This window comes from Plecotus auritus (genome assembly GCF_963455305.1).
Source record: "Plecotus auritus genome assembly, chromosome: 5".
Taxonomy (NCBI): domain Eukaryota; kingdom Metazoa; phylum Chordata; class Mammalia; order Chiroptera; family Vespertilionidae; genus Plecotus; species Plecotus auritus.
The window spans coordinates 46,087,785-46,105,619 of record NC_137776.1 but is presented as its reverse complement, the minus strand read 5'-3'; the positions used below and the strand labels follow the sequence as shown (position 1 = coordinate 46,105,619).

Here is a 17,835-nt window from a genome sequence, read left to right as displayed (position 1 = left end):
GAATAAAGCCAAATTGATCTTTAAATGTACTCAGTTGAAATTTTAACACTGGTTAATCTCCTTTTGAGGATCTCAAAGCAGTTTACCAATACCCCTCTCTAACTGTGAAAATACGAGTCTTTCTGTGTTTAAAAGCATACACAGTCTTTTGAGCTCTGAGCAGTCAGTATCGATGGATTCACTTGTAAGTAGTCTCAGAGAGCCAATGTACTGACCCAATCTGTTTATAACTCTGTTGACCCTTTGATGGAAACAGAGACTGACTAGAGAGTTCTGGGTCAGACAACAGAAAGCCATAATTTAAAGACCATCAGCCAAGTACCTGGCTATTTCATATAAATTACAACTGTTCTACTAATGGGCTTTTCTTCTTTATGTACGCCTTGTGTGTGTGTGTGGGGGGTGGTGGTGGTGGGGAGAGTGAGGTGGATACACACACACACACACACACACACACACACACACGTTCCTGGATGGAGGGGGTGGAGCTCTAAGTGTGGTCCTGAAGAGAAGAATCCAAATCATCTGGGAACTTGTTAGAAATGCAAATCCTTGGCCCAGTAATGAGTTGTGTTTTTTTTTTTGTAGTTTTTTTTAAAGAATTTAGTATTTCTTTTTTTTGTTTTTTGGTATTTGATGAATTTATTTTTAATCCTCATCAGAGGACATTTTCCCATTGATTTTTAGAGAGAGTGGGCGAGGGAAAGACCGAGAGAAATCGATTGGTTGCCTCCTGCAGGAACCCTTACCAGGGCCCAGGCTAGGGAGGAGTCTGCAACCGAGGCATGTGCCTTTGACCGGAATTGAACCCGGGACTCTTTGGTCCGCAGGCTGACGCTCTATCCACTGAGCCAAACCAGCTAGGGCAGCAATGTGTTTTGACAAGACCTCCAGATGATTGTGATGATTCAAAAGTTTGAGAACCACTGTCTTAGATGACCCCCACCTGCATCGTGGGGAACTGACTCTCAACTCTAATCACATGTATATCTGGATCTGGGTGGCATTTCCACGGGTACATAAACCAATAAAAAGTCTTGAAGCTCTGCACTTGACTTGTGCATTCTACTGAATTTAATTAAACCTAGATTATTTTATATTTTTTTAATCACAGCCAAATTGTATTTCTAAGAAAGCTGGTTGGGGCGGGGCTTGCTTGCCCCTGGGAATGAGGGCGGTGAGACCCAGGGAGCTTGGCTTCAGTAGCATCGTTCTCTAACCAGTGAGCTCCAACCTGCCCTGATGGGCCATCCCACAGTCTGACAGACAGGAGGCCTGTCTGCAGCAACTGCAAAGGGATTTATGGACATCGTCTAGCAGTGACTTTGTCCCCAAGCAACAACCTCAAGTTGTTCTACACCATCCTGGGTATGTCTCCAAGACGTGAAGGCACAGGGAGCCCTAAGGTGACCCGTGGCAGCAGGTGGGAGGCAGTACTTGTCCCTCAAGCTGGAGCAGGGACGACACTCAGCTGATCTGGGCTGTACTTACAAGCCTTGGGCTAGATAGAAAGCAGGCAACAAGAACAGACCTGCTGGGCTGGAGCTGGAGCCGGAGCCAGAGCCGAAAAGGCCGAGGAGCAGCAGCCCCCCCCTCGCGCCCCCCCCCCCGCCCCGCCATGGCCAGAGCGGTGCGCTGAGGGTCCTGCAAACTTGAGCGGCGCTCGCGCCTCTGCCCACGGTGGGAGCGATGAAGATGGTCGCGCCCTGGAAGAGGTTCTCCTCCAACAGCAAAGTGCGCACAGGCACCATCCTGCTCGTTGTCTCGGGCCTGATCATCAATGCCGTGGTGCTGCTGCTGATTCTGTTGGGCCCTGGCGGACCCCGATCAGCATCACTTTTCAAGTTCGGAACTGGGAGGTGACTTTGCCAACATGTGCATTGCTGTCGCAGTTTCTCTTCTCATGATCCTGACATGTGCAATGGCTACTTAGGGAGCATACAAGCCACGTGCTGCCTGGGTCGTCCCATTCTTCTGTTACCAGATCTTTGATTTTGCTCTGAGCGCCTTGGTTGCCATCACTGTGCTTGTTTTTCCGAACTCCATTCAGGAGAATATAGCACAGCTGCCTCCTCTTTTCCCTACAAAGAGGATGTCATGCCAGTGAATTCTACCTGTTGGTCCTTATTGTTCTTCTGTGCTCAGCATTGTCTTGGCTTTCACGGGTTACTTGATTAGCTGCGTTTGGAACTGCTACCGACATCAACGGCAGGAACAACTCCGACGTCCTGGTGTATGTTACCAGCAATGACAGTACGGTGCTGTTACCCCCCTAGGATGATGCCACTGCGACCAGCGCCCCCTTATGCATCTGCCTGAGCCTCACGCTGGGCAGAGCTGAGCAGAGCTTGGCTTTGCAGACATCACGGCATTAGTTCTTTCATTCCTCTTCTGAGATGCCTCTCTGAGTTATTTGTTGCTGAAAAGTTGAAGCCCTCTGTAGCTTTAAACATATGGTTTCGCTAGAGCACTGTGATAGGTTAGCTTCCCCGAACTCCCTGGGCGCTGAAACTCCTGGCAGTCTGGATGGACCTTGAGGCAGAGAAGTCTGGTTTTGTATCCCTAGGCCCCCAAGTTGGGGGATTAGTCACATTTTTTCCTCTCTGTTCCCTCTGTCTCTTTCAAAAGTATCAAATAAAGTAAAAATGAAACAAAAAAAGAACAGACCTGCTGAGGAAACCTCTTCTGCTGACAGGATCCTCGGAGGAGACTGAGAAAGGGGGAGGAAGGACACGAGGACCAAGAAGGGCCCCTGCAGGGCCACCCCGCTAGCAGGCGTCTGCCCTCTGTCCTGGCCACGAGGGTGAAGTGCCTCAGAACCACAGAAATTCTCTGCCTCAGCCCTGAGGTACCTCATATGCCTTCTTTTTAAAATATATTTTTTTTTATTGATTTCAGAGAGGAAAGGAGAGGGAGAGATAGAAACATCAATGAGAGAGAATCATTGATCGGCTGCCTCCTGCACGCCCCCCACTGGGAATCAAACCCACAAGCCGGGCATGTGCCCTTGACAGGAATGGAACCCAGGACCCTTCAACCCACAGGCCAGCGCTCTATCCACTGAGCCAAACTGGCCAGGGCTCCTATGTCTTGAAATGAAAAAGCAGTCACCCTGTTTCCAGTTTCCCATCGCGACGCACCAAGAACTGCCTCCCTGATGGACCACCCCTCCCCACTCCTATCTGGAGAATCCACACTAAACTTTGCATCTGCGCCCACTTCAGCGGTTCTCCGCACAGCCGGGAATCCGAGCCTTGCCCAGGGAAGGCTCAGGGAGAGAGAAGTGGGAGGAAAACGGCACCTGCATGTAGACCCCGCGTCCACACCCCGCCTGCGCAGGCGCTCAGCGCGGGTGCTCTCCGAGCCAGCCCCCAGTTCTCAGAGTTCAGAGCTGCTTCAGCGTCGTGGGCCTCTTATGTCAACCGTGACTCTCATTCAAGTACGGTTGCCCCCGCTATCCAAAGCAGAGGGTTCCTATGAAACCTTCTGAATTAGGCGTAAAGCGAAGAAGCAATTACCATTAATTTATATGAAAAAAAAAATGTGGAGTCTTCCCAGACCCCCCCCCCCCCCAAATAACCTACCAATTCATATCAAATAACACGAACATACAGTAAAAAAGGTGCCACTCTTGCTGCTCCGGGCGCTGCTGCCTCTATAAGGACATGGTGCAAACAAATGCTGAATGCAATTTTTGCCTCTTTTGTAAAAGTGAAAATCCTCTCCATTAGCGAAAACAGGTACTAAATGGTGGTCTTTAGCAAAGAAGTGGTGTGACATGAACTTTTCAAAACGCAGGGGATACCTGGACTCCCTACAAGGCATTTTGCAGTGCACCCTTGCCCAGTGGACATGGAAACACATTTAAAAGCATTCCTACCTACATCGGTGACGTTTCCTTCATCTCCCAGACCATTTCAGGCTGGAAGGCAGGCCTTGGCGTTTTGGGTTCCACCTCCGACCCGGTGTTTCTGATGCTGTGATTGCACTGGTTTAGCTAAGGTCAGGGGTGGGGGTTGCTGTTAGTTCCTCTGATTACCCAGTATCAGAACGTTATTTCCACACTAGAGGCCCGATGCACGAAATTCATGCAAGAGTAGGCCTTCCTTTCCATGGTTGCCAGCACTGGCTTCCCTCTGGCCCCAGCTTTGTCCGGAATGATGTCCAGAAGAACATCCGGTCTAATTAGCATATTACCCTTTTATTATTATAGATTGGGAGAGTTTTCCATTGCATAAGACTTGGTGGGGAATGATCTCCCACTACAGCACCTGAAGCAGACAGGTAACCCCTCTTGCCATCCCCTGGGAGTTAGTGAGCATGGGCAGCTGGGCCACTCCGATCCTGCCACCTGCAACTTTAACTCCTGAGCAATCATGCAAAAGATAAAGGGACCCTTGAGAAAATATTACTGACAACAGTGCAGTAAGTGCCCAGGGAAACAGAACTAGTGGCAGCTTCCCGTTGTGCTAAAGTGTGACCCTGTCAGCTAATCAGCCTCGACTAGTTTCTGTTCTTGGTCTCTTCTGGCCACTTTATTTTTTAATATATTTTTGTTGATTTCAGAGAGGAAGGGAGAGGGAGAGGGTGGGAGGGAGAGAGGGAGAGAGGGGGAGAGCGAGAGAGCGAGAGAGCGAGAGAGCGAGAGAGCGAGAGAGCGAGAGCGAGAGAGAGAGAAACATCAATGATGAGAATAATTGATTGGCTGCCTTCTGCACGCCCCCTACTGGGGATAGAGCCCACAACCCAGGCATGTGCCCTTGACCGGAATCGAACCTGCATTCCTTCAGTCTGCAGGCCGACGCTCTATCCACTGAGCCACGCCGGCTAGGGCTCTTCTGGCTACTTTAGTGCTTACTGCCCACTCTCCCCTTCTGTGAGACTTGAGCTCCTGTCCCCAGATCCCAGGGACACCACTCATCACTGCCACAGCAGGCTCTGCATCCCAGCACTCTGGGCTGGCCTGTGGCGGGCTGCCGATCCTGGTTGTGCAAGAGCCGGCTTTCCTGGTGATTGCTGCACACCTGCTGCTTGTCTGCTGAGAGCCAGCATTCAGCTCATTTTTTGGTAGCTGTCAGGTTTCTTGGTTACAAATACATTTAAAAGCTCAGAAAGTTGGACACCAAGGAACAAAGCAGGAAAAACAAAGTTCTGGAGGACACGTGGCAGAGGGGCTTTTCCATGACCTGACAGTTCCATGCCTAGACTCTTCTCTCCCCCTCTCCTAAGTCCCCGCTCCTAAGCACAGTCTCTGCTAAGTTTCCAAGAGTTGTTTTTCAGCATGATGGTCCATCTTTCAGGGGATTTGCCACCTCCATCCGCTTCTTCCCAAATGACATTTTGGCTCAGAGGGAATTTCAAATTACATAACAGCAACGAGGAAGCTGTCATCCTGTTTGCTGGTGCCGCCAGAGGTCTTATCCCCCTTGTGTGCTAGAGCCCCCTGCCTTTGATCACTGTACACGGGCTGATGTTGGTGAGTCTTGCCTCAGGTTCTCTGAAGCAACCTAGTCTTGACCCTCCAACTCTTCCAGGCTGCCAAGTTTCTCAGCACTTCCGTGCCCCTGCTTTGGAGTCCAGGAGCTCTTAGCTCCATTTCCTGCCCCATTCTGGAGAGTCTCAGCCTCTGTGAAGCTGCCCTGGGGCACATTCATCTAAACAGCTGAATTGTCCAGGCTAAGCCACCTCCTGGGGTCCTGTTGCGCCATTCCAAACACAAGGCGTCTCCAGGGGGCTTGCGGCTCTCTTCGCCAGGCACTGGAAAGCAGCAACAACCCCATTTGCTTTGAATGTCTACAAACCTATCTGCTGGTCATCGTCACTCCTTTGCATCATAAAGTTGACCTCAAAGTGGGGGTCAAGGAACAGGCCCTCATGGGTTGAGTACTCATCCCCCCAAAGCCAAGTTCCTCCCCAACCCAGGAAGCAGGGCCTATCTTCACATTTTGCATTTTTTCTTCTCCATGGTTCTTGGTACACTTTGTGATTAATTCTCCAAGCTTACCTCTCAGTGCTAGGAGGCATAGCAAGAATCCTTTTTGCATTGAGGTGCTTAGTTCTTACAGTAGAAAGCCAGGCCTCTCATTACTATTTTGGTACCACGGGCTTTAAAATACCTGTTTTGAAAGTCAAAATTGAGCTACAACCTCTTGGTTCTAAACTATCTCTGTTGTTCCTCTGTAGGTCATGCACCTAGAAAACGATTCCTGCTTGATGGTTAGCGTGAGAGGTAGGGTAAAGAAATAGAAATTGTATAATTTACTATGAAAACATTACCCATTACAGAATCCCAGCTCTGTTACTTTCTGTGTGCCCTTGAGAAAATTATCTGCTCAGAACCTCAGTGTTTTAATTCACAAAACATAAGAAATAAATAGAACCTGATATGTGCATTTGGTGTGAGGATTAAGTGAGATAATACATTTAAAGTGCTCAGTGTAATATGTAGCATGTAGTTCTTCCTTTTGCAGACACATAGTTGCACCTTATTAGGGAGGCCTCCATAAGAAAGGATATTCAATGATATTGGGTGCAACAGGATTTATTTGTCTAGCTTTTAACAGCTATAGCCAAGAAAACAAAACACACACAAATCCCACCTATGTAAGCCCTTTATATTTTAATATTAAATGAATGTTAAACTAATAATTACCTGCTAAAATAAACTGATAGTGTATCCATTTCAAATTTTCTATAAGAAACTTATGTTCTCTTCACTTTTAAAATACTACCACTAGGTGGTATTTTGTTCAATTAATTAGAAAGTAACATTTCTTTTGACTCCTATGTCAGAAGGAAATGTACTGAAAAGCAAACATTATTAGCTGCATTTCAGTCTTAATATTTACTTTCCAACTAATTCCAATTTTCTAGACCAGCTATGGTAAAAACGAAAAGTTTGCTTTTCTCGAGTGCTATACATACTGTTCATTTTTCTTTCGACGAAGTGGAAATGACTAGGTCTTTATTTTCTCCCCTTGGAAGGACCTGGGAACAGAGTATGCAGGAGGCAAGCCCTGACACAGGAGAGAAGTATGAATTGTTGCCTGACTGAGAAATCACTTTTATTTATAATTCTTGCACCTTTCTTTTAAAATAAAAAATTCATATTTAAAAAGTCAAATTCCCCTTTAAACTATAGATACCAGACTTTTAAATTCCTTATTTAACAGTGACTACTGCTCCTATTCTAGACATACTGAGTCTTCTGCAAATTTATTACTAAAATCACTTTGTTTAAAATCAAAATTATGGATTACTTATAAAAGTACTCCCAGCTTGAGAACATTAGTTAAGTAAAATAATTTTTTTCATTAGAAATAGTAAAAATAGGCTTTTATGTATCCACTCAAAGCCTTCCTTTCCCTCTATGTCCAACCTGGATTCAAACTCTCATTCTGCTACTTGCCAGCGCTGTGACCTTGGGCAAGCCTCCTCCTTTCCTGTGGGTCATTGTGCGCGGGCTCGGCTCTCAGCTGGCCGTCCCAGGGTCTGTCAGGCAGCCCCCTCCGCCTAACCATTTAAGTGCACCACCTTTTTGCTGCTGGGTCCCTGTGATCCAGGGTTCCCGTCCCCCGAGGATCAGGCCCGATGTGAAGCCTGCGCCGCTCCTAAGGACCCCGAACACATCCACCTTTTGTGAGGCTCTGGGCCCTTGCTGAAGAGTGGGCGTGACACGGCAGGGACCCCATCGCATTCCATCCAGACTTTACAGCCATCTTTACTGTCTCCCCAAACCTCCCAAATGAACCCCCATTATCTGTCGTCTCATGTCATCCCGTGCTCCTCAGCGGCCACTATTTCTCTGATTGGAGAGCCCGTGAGGGCTGGGTCTCTTTCCGCAGCCCCTTCTTCCCAATCCCATGGGGCAGATCATGTCCTCTGTGGCCCACGGGGAAAACAGGCCAGCAAAGCGCGCAGTCCCCAGGGCTCTGCAGCGTGTGCTAGCTCCTCCCCTACCGCCACCGCAGTCCTCCCCGAGATCCCACAGCGCGCGCTGGAGGAGGACGCTGCCTGGGAGCAGCTGGCAAGAAACATTTCCCCAGCATTTCCCCGGACGGACGGCACTCGATGAGCCACACGCTTGGTGGACGTGGGCCTTTCCCTCCGGTGTATCCAATAGCTCCTTTTACACAGTTTTAGAGCTCCTCTAAGGCAACAATACAATACCCCAGCCCCACCAAACGAGCAAAGAACAAAACCTGGCTGTCGAAGGAGCCCCTGCCCGGGCTGTGGGCCCCTTGCCTGGAGCCCCTTCTTCTGGTGCAAGAGGTGGGCTGGTGGGGAGGAACTGGGCCCAGAGCCCCTTTGGCCAGAGTGACAGGGACTGCAGACTCAGAGCAGGCAGCCCAGCCACCGCCCCGGCAGCCGCACCAGTCTACGGAGTCCCAAGAGGACCTGGGGAGGTGTGTGAGCTCGAAGGCCACAGCGAGGCCTATGGCCACCTCCGCCTGCTGGTGCTGCACTCTCCCTGCACCTGCCCCGTCCGGTCCCGCCCGGGTCACCCACAGCGAAAGCTGAGACCAGGTGGGAACACTTAAAGAGTTAAGTAGGCTTTTCTGATGGTTTAGGGATCATGGAAAATATAACCTACAGGAGAAGAAAAAAGCACAAAGCAGCAACACAGTAGCAACAGCATCCACTTCCGCAGGCCCTGCCTCACTCTCAGCCCCCCTGAGCTGGGAGTAGCTCACCTCCAGCGTCTCCAGGCACAGCCTCCCATTTCCTGGGACACTTCTCTCTCCAGCCCGAAGCTTTGTCACTGTGTGGGCTGAGCTATCCCAGAAGGACAGTGGGACTATTCATCCCTTCATGGGAAAACCCATTCTCCTATAGAGTCAAAGGGATAATGGACCCGTGATCACAGATACACTTCTCAGATTCTGGCTAGTCTGTCTAATATAAGAGTAGTTTTAACATCACAGTGAATTGAAATTGGGTTGTATAACAAGCTAAGTTCAATTTCAAGAATTAAAAAATTTTGTGACCCAGCTTATGCATGGCGTGCTCTCTTACAATATATTTCGGTGAGGTGTTCAGAATGAGAAGGTTTATTTATATTTTTGATAGACTTTCCCCATCTTAATTTAGTTTTTGTCTCATTTAATACTGCATCCTTTGAGCACTAGTTTGCCCCATATCCATATTGCCTGACCTCTAATTTTATTAGTTTGCATTTCCCAGCATATCTTTTTTCATTTCTTTATTTTCAACCTTTCTTCTTACGTTACACGTCTCACTTCTACAGAGAATAGAGTTAAAGGTTGATTGCTCTGTCACCCAACTATATGTTTATGTTCTACTGTTGTTTCCCTCAATTTCATGATTTCCACTATATTATTTTTTTCCCTTTTGTCCTGCCCCCTATAGAGCCTTGAAGTTTCAACAAGCCCAATTAAACCTGTTTCTTCTTCATTATGTGCCTCAGTGTTTTCAGGGACCCAGGTCTTCTTAATCTTATTGCTCCGCCATCTGTAAGGTGCTAACCACACCTGTGTGACCCATGGTTCACCTCTAGCTGGACATTGCAGCCCAAGGAAAGAGAAGAGGGGAGGGATGGATGACCCAGGAGCTGCACGTGTGATTTCCATTCATTCAATGAGCTGGGCCATCATCACCTGCCCACCCGGGACCAGGGAGGCTGGGAAAGCCGTTATTCGGTTAGTGAGCTGTCGTCGCTCAGATGCATTCCCACCCTTCTAACCGCTGGTTTTTGGCGCTGGGATTGTGGCTCTGCAAACTACAGTTCTCCTTCGTCAGCTGACTTCGTGGTAAGTTCCAAGAAGAGGCAGTGGATGGACACGGGAAGATAGGAGAAAGGAATTGCTTTTTCCTTATTTGCTTTCATGTCACCCCCAAGAATGGTCCTGCACCCCAGCTGCATCAGTTGGTCCCAGTCTCCAGCTTCTTTTGCCCTCCGAGATCTAAGTCACAGCCTGGAACCCGTCCTCTGAGCCTTTAGGGTCTATAACATCAGTGTTTTCTCTCTGTCCCCACGCCTCTAGGGGTTGTAGCTGCTTCCTAAAGTTACTACTTCTCTTTTACCTCAATGTTCCTACGCAGACTTTTCAATTTTCCAACATCTATTAAACTCATTTGCTATATTGGATTCTTTCTGTTTAAATGCCAAGTAGAGCTTTGGTTTTCCTGAATGAACTCTGCCTGACAGACATATCAGTCTGCAGCTGGTTGGCCCAATGCCACTAAATATTCTACGGCTATTTAAGAAGTGGCCATGGATATGGGTACAACTACCGGTCCTCAGAACAAACTAAGAATCTTAGTACAATTTCATTCTTCCCTTCTGCCCCACCGTATCTTTCAAGATTTGTTGAAACCATCTTGTGCTTTTGTTCCAGTTCATTAATTTTTGTAATTTATGCCCATAGCATTTTAAGACCTCCTTAAACAGTTCTACTTAAACTCACAAATACAGTATTGATAATTATTTGAACTTAAACATACATCTCACTGGTTTTATTTTTTCACAACTCTTTCTGGTATATCAGATCTTCCTGTATCACGAGTTATTTATTGTGAATCTTTTTCCTTCCCTGGGTAATGTTTTAAAGAGAGGATGTGTGTGTATGTGGGTAGGAGGCGGGCACACATTCTGAGTGTTAAAAAATGTCTTACAGTGAATGGGTACACAAGTCACTAGTGCTGTGTGTTATAGAATAAAATTAGTTTATCGAGAAAAACTTACAACAGAGAACTGGCACAGGGCACTGGCACAGAGCTCTCATTATTGCAGCAGGGTGATCTTGGGGTGCACATGATCCAGGAGAGGGGCCCAAAGTGTTTTATATATTCACAGGGAAGATGGAAGGGAGTGAGGAACACTCGGTGGATATAACTGTGGGATTGCCTGAGAAACAGATAAAGAGGCTCAGAGCTCAGTCTCTGGTATTTACCCGATTTTCTGCTGAACAGGCTTCTTGATAAGCTGCTGAAAGAGGTGAGGGAATGAACCCCCGGAGCCCTTCGGATATCTCCTTAGTAACATTTGCGCTAACATAAAACAAGATAACATGGCTGGGAGTTCTAGAGTCAGAACACTGTAAAGATTACTCTGAGATATTAACTACGGTTCCCTGTGTCCTTGAGAACTATACGAGGTAACTTGAGCCCTGGTTTCACATCTTGCACGTGCCTAGAGCACTTCCCAGGATTTCTTCAAGTGCTTCAGGATTTGTGTAGCACAGTGGTCAATAGCCAAACTGCCTACGTTCAAATTCTGTCACCTTGTTACTTAAACTTTCATTGCCTCATCTGTGAAACAGGAAGGTAATACACCAACTGTACTGACCAAATCTTTCTAGTTCTTCCCTTCTGACCCCCTTGTGCCTGGGTCAATCTATGTGACTCATTCCTGGCTGTGAGTACAAGTGACATTTGTGATCTCTGGAATTGCTGGCTTGAGACCCTCAAGAGTTCTCTGTGTTTTTCCCTTACTTTGGCACACTGAGAAGTAATGTTTAGAATAAGAATTGGCCAGTTTGCACACAAAATGAAAGGGAATAAAGAGCATCTTGAATTGAGGCCTACTGGGTAGGCCTACCTATATATAACATTTTAGCGGTCTCGTATCAGAGTATAAAAGCATATATGTATATACTACAGGCCAGGTGCATGAGATTCATGGACTTGTGTGTGGGGGGGGCGGTCTCTCAGCCCGGCCTGCGCCCTCTCACAGTCCAGGAGCCCTCAGGGGATGTCCAGGAGCCCGTGGGGAGCGGGCCTAAGCCGTCAGTCGGACATCCTTAGCGCTGCCGTGGAGGTAGGAGAGGCTCCCACCGCTGCCGCTGTGCTCGCCAGCTGTGAGCCCAGCTGAGCAGCGCTCCCCCTGTGGGAATGCACTGACCATCAGGGGGCAGCTCCTACGTTGAATGTCTGCCCCCTGGTGGTCAGTGGGCGTCATAGTGACCAGTCGTTCCGCTGTTCAGTCGATTTGCATATTAGCCTTTTATTATATAGGATATGTGCAGGGTGAGACAATAGGTTACAGTTGTGAACATGTGAAACACAGAGTTTATTCTTGTATTATTTATTAATTATTGCATTATTTTCTACAAACCTACTGTTGCCCCACCCTATTATGTGTATATATGTGTATATATCAGTTGTCTAGATATTTGAAAGTTATAAATTAAGAAAACAAATGATAAAATAAAATAAACCCTCCTGCCTTGATGAATATTTCCATAATTTAAAAAATAAAGTTATTTTTTATGATCAAAAGTCAGTAAAATAGGAGAGATTACTGAATTTAATTATTGCACATATTTTAGATGTTCTCTGATGGATCAACAATATTTACAGGAATAAAAAAATTAAGACACAAAAATCTGACATTTGATATATTTATTCTTGCCCTCATTTCAATAAAATCACTATGTTGATATAAGATTTTCATAAATTCTGTTCTCTTGACAGTAGTGACATAAAGGGTTAAAGCAAACTTAATTATTCAAACTATACAAAATTATAATTTCATCAAAATGGAAAATTATATAAATGCAAAAATAAAAAAGTAATTTTGTTCTCAAAAAACATTATATTGAACCATAATGGTAATCTATGACAACGTAAAATAAAATTATAATTAATGAATATCAAACTTACTGCAATTTTTATTGCAATTTTAATGTCTATCTAGTTGCCAATATAAAGGGAATTGGTATCATTTCATGCATGCATCTAGACCTGGAATTTATAAATTTAAGAGTAATAAAAATTATTGATATCGCAAAATATTTCTCAAGCACTGCGCACACCTCTTGACAATACTACAAATTGAAACAGGAAAAGAAAATGGGTGTTTGACATTACTGGGAAATGATACTGTGCTTTGCAAGAATCTATTACATTTAGGTTGAAAGAAAAAATTTGACCAGTTAGTCTTTTTTCTTACTTAAGCATTCCCATTACTCAAATCTTTCCTGTACAAACTAGTGTTCATCTCTGACATCAGAGGTGACATATTCCCCAAATCTCATGACAGTTCCATGCAGTTCCTTGTGTTTTGATGACAAAAGAAAGCGATGCAGGCAAGTGATTTCTTGGGGCCTGAATGGTGTACGTTGGGAACAGCTGGGTAAGGTTATGGGTTGTGTTGTGCTCTGTTAGGGCTGAGCCTCAGATCTCAAGTGATAGAGGGACTCGTTGGTATGGAGCTCAGAGAAGCAGTCCCTTCTGCCCAGGTGGGAGGGGACTACAGTGGCAGAGTTGAAGAAGCCATTAGCTCCTAAGGTCTAAAGAATAAGACATTAAATGGTTGGAATGTCAAAGGCTACACAGGACTAAACCTAAATAAGTTAGATAATAGAATTTTGGGTTGACTATAATTTTTCCCATCAGTGTTTACAAATTTTTAAATACACTCTTTTTGTACTATGGAAATTTTCAAAAACACTAAGAGAAAATAATCCAGGGTTAACAGTTATGAAGATTTCTTCAGCATTTGGAGATATTACATTTTCCTCTGATCCCTGTTCTAAGTCCGTTGTCATTTTTTACTCTTATTTATTTGTGGGATATCTTTTCTCTGCTTTTAAGATTCTTTGTCTTTGGTGTTCTAAAATAGTAACATGATGTTGTCTAGATAGAGACTTAGTTTTATGTAAATTGTTTCTTGTATCAGAGAATTCAGGTCTTATTTATAGTAGCTAATAGTCATTATTTCTTTGGATTAATCTCTCATTCTTTTACTGCTTTTCTTTTGGAATTACAATTAGATATGCAGGGACTTCTTATTCTATCTTTGTGTCCTTTTAAAAACTATTATTAAGGCCCAGCTGGTGTGGCTCAGTTGGTTGGGCATCATCCCATGCACCAGGAAGTTGCCGGTTCAATTCCCGGACAGTGTACATGCCTGGGTTGCAGGTTCAAGGCAGCCAATTGATGTTTCTCTCATTGATGTTTCTCTCTCTCTCTCTCTCTGACATCAATAAAAACATATTAAAAAATATTCAAATATAGTTGATATACACTATATTAGTTTCATGTGTACAATATAGGATTCTACATTTATATACCTTATAATGTGGTCACCATTATGTCTATTAACTATTTGTCAACATGCGAAGCTATTATATTATTATATTCCCTGTTGTACATTAAATCCTTATGACTTATTTTGTAACTGGAAGTTTGTACTCCTTATTCCCCTTCACCTTTTCACCCATCCCCCCTAAACCTCCCTGCACACACAGGTGCCTTTCTGTTTTGTTCATTTGCTTTTTTTTGTTTTTTACATTCCAGATATAAGATAAATCATACAGTATTTGTTTTCTGACTTGTTTCACTTAGCATAATACCCTCTAGGTTCATCCATGTTGTTGCAAATATTAGTATTTCATTCTTTTAATTGTTTAATATTTCAGTATGTATATATACCGCTTCTTCACCCATTCACCTAAAGATGGACACCTAGGTTGCTACAGTATCTTGGCTATTGTAAATAATGCAGCAATAAACATAGGGGTGCATATAACTTTTTGAATTAGTATTTTTGTTTACTTTGGATAAATGCCCAGAAGTGGAATTGCTGGGTTGTATGGCCATTCTATTTTTAGTTATTTGAGGAACCTCCATACTATTTTCCATAGTGGCAGCACCAATTTACAATCCTACCAATGATAATGGATAATGCAAAAGGGGTTATTTTTGAAGAATAAAGCTATTGATAATGTCCTCAGTTCCTCATAGACCTCACATATGCATTTGTTCCCAGTTATAAGAAACTCAGACAACTCTATCATCTTAAATCCTGCTAAATAAACCCCACTAAATAATTTTTGTGCCAGGCTATGGAAAAGTCTATCTTCTTAATTTACATGCTTTAAAAATATTAAAGCAAAAATTTAAAAGGTGCTTTTTTGGGGGAACATTCTGTTTTTCACAACAAGCAAAACCTACTATAAAAATTAATAGAGCCTTAGCCGCTTTGGCTCAGTGAATAGAGCGTAGGCCTGTGGACTGAAGAGTCCCAAGTTCTATTCTAGTCAAGGGCACATGCCCAGGTTGTGGGCTCAATCCCCAGTGGAGGGCATGTAGGAAGGCAGCTGATCAATGATTCTCTCTCATTGTTGATGTTTCTATCTCTCTCTCCCTTCCTCTCTGAAATCAATAAAAATATATTTTAATAAAAAAATAGAGTAAACCAACCCTTATTTGACATGACATAGTTAAAAATAAGATTTAGAATCAGAAATATTTTCCCAAATAACTTAGTAATGCATGCTAAAACCATGGTAACTGTTCTGTTAAAAAATTCTAGCTCAAGAAATGTCTTACATATAAAATCTAATGCAAAATAAAGAGGCAAGGGAAGGCATTGTGACCAAGATAAGGGTGTACTAATGGAATCCTTGGCTCAGAAAGCCATTGGAAAATTTGCATGTACCTTTGGGGAACTCATTGGCTCACTGTTGAATAACAAAACCCTTCTAATTTGAGTGTTGTAACATATGTGATCATTTATATTACAATTAACATTTGACTTGGTGCTTTGGGTTGCTGCAATAGAATAAAATCACATATTTTCCCTTGTATGTAGGTTCCAATGCCATATTACCTTTGTTATTTCGGAATAAATAATTTTGGAAACACTTTCACTGATCACACTTTTTCTACGGCAATATGTAATTGGCAACTTACCATTTATATCAGAAAGTTCTTTTACATCTTGTGAGTTGTTCTTCCCAGCCCCTCATTGGATGCTAACTCTCTAGGATCTTAATATTTGCTTCAGTGACACCCAACCCAAGTCTCTATCTATAGTTATAGTCTGGATAGACCTGCACTTGTTTTTAAAACTCTGTGAGAGAATTACAGAAAAGTTATTTGTATTTATTAAAAGTATAAAAGTGATTTTTCACAACTATATCAAAAATAAAATGATGTAACTCTAGTTGCTTCAAAACTATTGTCCTGTGGTCAAGACAATTTCAAAAATTCAGGTTAAATTTTGTTCTAATTATCTTTTAGAACTAATTGCTTTGATAATTTAGTGTTCTCAAGGGGAATGTGTGTGTGTGTCTATGTCAGCCGTGGGCAAACTACGGCCCGCGGGCCGGATCCGGCTGTTCTATCCGGTTCTCTTGCTCTCCCCTCCGCTCCTTTACTTTGAATTTATATTAGTTCACACAAACACTCCATCCATGCTTTTGTTCTGGCCCTCCGGTCCAGTTTAAGAACCCATTGTGGCCCTCAAGTTAAAAAGTTTGCCCAACCCTGCTATGTCTATTTATTTAAGATTAGAGGCCCGGTGCACAAAACTCGTGCACGGGAATGGGGGGTGGAGGGGGCTGACCCTCAGCCCAGCCTGCACGCTCTCCAATCTTGGACCCCTCAAGGGATGTCTGACTGCCCATTTAGGCCCAATCCCGGTAGGATCAGGCCTAAACGGGCAGTCGGACATCCCTCTCACAATCCAGGACTGCTGGCTCCCAACTGTTCGCCTGTCAGCCTTCCTGATTGCCCCTAACCACTTCTCCCTGCCAGCCTGATCACCCCCTAATCACTCCCCTGCCAGCCTGATTGATGCCTAACTGCTCCCCTGCCAGCCTGATTGCCCCTAACTGCCCTCCCCTGCAGGCCTGGTCACCCCTAACTGCCCTCCCCTGCAGGCTTGATCACCCCCAACTGCCCTCCTGTGCAGGCCTGGTCCCTCCCAACTGCCCTCCCCTGCTAGCCTGATCACCCACAACTGCCCTCCCTTGCAGGCCTGGTCCCTCCTAACTGCCCTCCCCTGCTGGCCATCTTGTGGTGGCCATCTTGTGTCCACATGGGGTCAGTCATCTTTGACCACATGGGGCAGCCGTCTTGTGGGTTGGAGTGATGGTCAATTCGCATATTATCCTTTTATTAGATAGGAGGATTAGATAGGATAGAGGCCTGGTGCACGGGTGGGGGCTGGCTGGTTTGCCCTGAAGTGTGTCCGGATCAGGGTGGGGGTCCCTTGGGGCGTGGGGCAGCCTGGGCAAGGGGCCTGTGGTGGTTTGCAGGCCGGCCACGCCCCCCAGCGACCCAAGCGGAGGCCCTGGTTTCTGGGATTTATTTATCTTCTATAATTGAAACTTTGTAGCCTTGAGTGGAGGCCAAGGCAGGCCAGGGTGTGCGGAAAGCTTGGCTCCCTCCATTGCCGGGGAAACCCAAGCCTCCTGCTCTCTCTGTGGCTGCAGCCATCTTGTTAGGTTAATTTGCATACTCGCTCCTGATTGGCTGGTGGGCGTGGCTTGTGGATGTAGCAGAGGTATGGTCAATTTGCATATTACTCCTTTATTAGATAGGATGAAGGCCTAGGAGTAAATATGGTTTTGTATAATAATAGTCTGACAAATAAGTTCTTAGTGTCACACATCAAATTCCATAGTCTCAGATGTAGAATTATCAAAACTGCATTTAACAGTAAGGACAAGTCAGAGCTAAGCCATTATCTTTCCTGCCATCTAAAATAAACATGCCTTTGTGCTTTTAACATATCATTGTCAAACTGTTACAGAAATGCGCCAGCTTGTCTTCATGAAATCTTCTCTCTCGTATCACATAATCCAAGTGAAGCACGTGTCAGAATGTGTACCTTAAAAAAAAAGCCATGATTCTTTGTATCTTCAGATTTATTCAATCTAAGACTGAAACATCACTCTATATGTTCTAGCAAAACTAGTCTTTTTCTTCACCCAGCACTAACCACTTCTAATATAATACACAAAGTACTTATTGTGTTGTGTTTCCCAACATACACCATGTAGAATGCAAGCTTCACAAAGGCAGGGTATTTGAGTCCTGGTAATTGGTGTATTCCAAGAGCCTAGAACAGCCGTGGGCAAA

The 17,835-nt window shown here is 44.8% G+C and overlaps 1 pseudogene across 1 annotated transcript; it reads left to right on the top strand.

The window, feature by feature from the left end:
- The first annotated feature begins 1,689 nt into the window (after positions 1 to 1,689).
- LOC308249232 (lysosomal-associated transmembrane protein 4B-like) lies at positions 1,690 to 2,276 on the top strand (annotated as a pseudogene). The gene has a single exon. The product of its transcript is annotated as a lysosomal-associated transmembrane protein 4B-like (transcript).
- Positions 2,277 to 17,835: the final 15,559 nt, after the last annotated feature.